The sequence below is a fragment of the Cucurbita pepo genome, chromosome LG14 (assembly GCF_002806865.2).
Source record: "Cucurbita pepo subsp. pepo cultivar mu-cu-16 chromosome LG14, ASM280686v2, whole genome shotgun sequence".
NCBI classification, from domain to species: Eukaryota; Viridiplantae; Streptophyta; class Magnoliopsida; order Cucurbitales; family Cucurbitaceae; genus Cucurbita; species Cucurbita pepo.
In genome coordinates, this window is record NC_036651.1 from 6948625 (window position 1) to 6952089 (window position 3465).

Sequence of the window (3465 nt, forward strand, 5' to 3'; positions counted from 1 at the left end):
TCAATAATTACTTCTAAATATAAGTCACGTCCTTGCTCATCAAGCAACCTAAAGCCCAAGCTAATAAGGAAAGTCAGGCCCATTTCAAAGTAGGAGTCAGGTGGCCCAAAGCTGAAGCCCAAGCTAATAAGGAAAGTTAGACCCATTTCAAAGTAGGAGTCAGGTGGCCCATAGCTGAAGCCCAAGCTAATAAGGAAAGTCAGGCCCATTTNTTATTCTATCTGGGTGTTTTAATTAGGGCCCGCCTTCTTTATGTTACACTTATTTTGAGGATTCATTCCTATCAGTGAGAGCTCTTGTGAAACCGTCATTTCTTTTGGTACAAGTTCCAAGGGACGAAGTCCAAGATTGGTGTTCTTTATTGAGGACTCTACGAAGGGACAACACCCATCTTGTATACGACGTCTAACTATTCTAGTTATTTGAAACTGCCTTACTTTGATTTCGAGTGTGTGATTTGAGGCGAAATGTATGCAAAGGAGATTGATTCATACTGTTTTCTTTCAATATTTTGGCAGTGAGGCATGCACATCTGTACCAATTTCACAAGACCAATCCTGTTCAATTATTCTGACTATTTCAAGATTTATCTCTTCTTGCAACCAGGAGCAGATTCGTTTAGCACCTGAAAAATGTAAATCATCGTGCAAATTGACCTTATTCTTAACATATGTGATTACTGCTGTCTGGAATTTTGACATCTATTATCACCATATGGTGATCGTGCAGTCGCCTCTGTTTGCAAGAGGTTCAAAGATCAAGTTATGCTTGAGGCTCCAATTAGAGGGGTAGCTCCACTTCATACTGCCATTAGAAAACTCCAGACCTCTTCAGAACATTTAACCAGTTTACATCCGGATTTTCTTCTTCTCTGCTTATTAGCCAAGTGCTATAAAACTGGCAGATCCATACTGGATAATGATATTCTCGAGGTTGATCAACCAAGAGACCTGTTTCTTTATTGTTATTACGGGTGAGTTGCTTTTCTTCTTCAAACTCTCAACCGTTATATTATATGTTAATTTTTGCAAATGCTATATTTTCTTTCTTAACCCCCAACCCCCCTCATGTATGTTGATTTCCTTCTATTTTCATCGTTAAGAATTTTACAATGCATCGAAAATATGGTAAGTCCTCAAAGGCCTTGTCAATGCTTTCAGCTGGAGTTTGTTTGCTTTTCTAGCAAGAACTATGATGTTAAGAAATTTTATGTTGCATGCGAGTCATATTATGTAGTAAATCTAGATCTTTTTTTTTTTTTTTTTAAGGCTAAATGAGTTAGTATCATTTGTACCCTTTGTTGTATTCTTTCTTTTGTTGTAGACTTGCAGTAGTCTCATGCGGGTTTGATGTAGTTGCACAGTTTATGTGCAACTTGACTAATTTTAGAGGACAACCTTTCGACCTTGCAACATTGGTGTCTTGAAACTTGTAAGATACATAATAGGTGGCACTATAGTTTGACCCCATAACCACAAAGGCTTCTCGGTCTATAGCTTATTCTTTTGACCATTCAGCTATCTAACGGTTTCTGTGTGTGTAGGGAATGTTGAATTCCCCATTTATTTCTTGGATGAGATAAGGAGTATGGTGTTTAGTTTCAAGGGGGAAGGCCTTCAAGATACTAATAAGGAAGACTTGGTCAAGGTTTCTGATGAACTTTACATTAGTGTTTTTAGTGGTGCGACTATGAATAAGACCTACATCTATTTTCTTTTTAAGAAGGACAATACATGATAGTGAAAGACTCAAGACCCATCAGCTTGGTAACTAACTTATATAAAATTAATGCTAAAGTCTAGGCTGATGAGGTAGTGGTCTCCTCACTATTTTCAGTTTCTGGGTTTTTTTTTTTTTTTTTTTTCTTCTTCCTTAGTTATGGAAGAGTATCAACGGGAGGGGCTTGCCGATCCGATAGAAGATAACAGTAGCAGAAAGCAGAAGGACATGCCAAACTGGGGAAGGAGGAGAAGAAAAAATAAAGCGTTAGAAAAGGAGAAGGAGATTGTAATATGTCCGGTGTGTTTGGAGGGAGTTCGTGAGAAAAGCATACTTGACCACCAAGCTCGCCACAATAGAAAGTATTTTATTTGTCGAAGGTGCTCGGTGAAGTATAAGTCGAAGAGTGACTTGTGGTCTCATCAAGAAAAGAACCACAAATAATAAATCAATCGGTTGCTATCTGTCTATATTTTTCTATTATATTTTTCTTCTCTGTTTATGAAATATGAATTTGCCTTATTTACTTATAGATGCAAATATCAATAGTGTGAGTAACTTGGTGTATTACCTAGTGTGTTTACTTAGGAAGGTAATGTTTTCATATCTTATGAAATATTATATATATATATATTAGTTTATAAAATACATATTACCCTTTTCATTAATTTTTTTAATTTCTTTTATATTTTTTTTGGGCCTGAGTTTCCATATGAACTTGGGCTTCAGATTTGGGCCACTTCACTCTGGGGTGGGCTGAGTTTTCATATGAACTTGGGCTTCATTCTTTGGACCACCTGACTTCTACTTTGGTTGGGCTGACTTTCCTTATTAGCTTGGGGTTTAGGTTGCTTGATGAGTAAGTAGATGCTTTTGGACGTTGATCAAATTTTATCCGACTTTCCTTATTATTCATCTAATCCGTTGATAAATCCATATTTTTAAATTTTTGGAGCTATTATATTTAAAAGTAATTATTTAGGAATATATTACAAAGTTCAAATATATTTTAAGAGAAAGGAATTTTGGAATCAAATATTTTTAGAAAAAAAATCAAATAATATAATTAAAAATTGAAACATTAATTGCTATGGGAGCGTTTTTGGAGGAAAAAAAAACATGTGTTTTAAAATGTATAAAAATCAGTTACAGAAATATCTGTTACAGAAAAGGTATAAAATATTTTCCATTGTGGTGAGTTTGATGGTTAAGTAATCTAAACTCTCTCGAAACACACAAAATGAGAGAGTAAAATGTGGAGAATGATGAAATTAAGTTTTATTTATTTATTTATTTAACTTAATTAATTAATTAATTTTTTTAAATTTTTTATAACCAACTACTAAAATTTTATAAAATAATCTTTTATTATAAGTAATATATATTTTATATTAATTAAAAAACACACACAAACATACATATAGAAGGAATTCAAATTTATTTATTAACTCTCACCCATGCTCGAATTCAAATTTGAAAAAGATTAAATAGGAAGGATAAACCCCTGTTAAATCCGACAAAAATAAAAAATTTAAAAAAAAAAACTTCAAAAATATTTAGATTATAAAATAACAAAAGAGAAAAATATATACTAAAATAAAATTAAAAAAAAGGAAAAAATCTTAAAAAAAAAAAAAACGGAATATATATAATAGGAAAAAAAGGAAAAAAAATGGTTTCCAAGTTTGTAAACATACACTGTCCTATCACATAGCCTTTTAAATTCGATCTCACTGTTCTCGCAAA

The 3465-nt window shown here is 33.0% G+C and overlaps 1 long non-coding RNA gene across 1 annotated transcript; it reads left to right on the forward strand.

Annotated features, from left to right (window-relative positions):
• Nucleotides 1-264: 264 nt before the first annotated feature.
• On the forward strand, nucleotides 265-993 carry LOC111810011. Its single transcript, XR_002817352.1, has 3 exons — nucleotides 265-394; nucleotides 519-634; nucleotides 730-993. It is a non-coding gene; the product is annotated as an uncharacterized LOC111810011 (long non-coding RNA).
• Nucleotides 994-3465: the final 2472 nt, after the last annotated feature.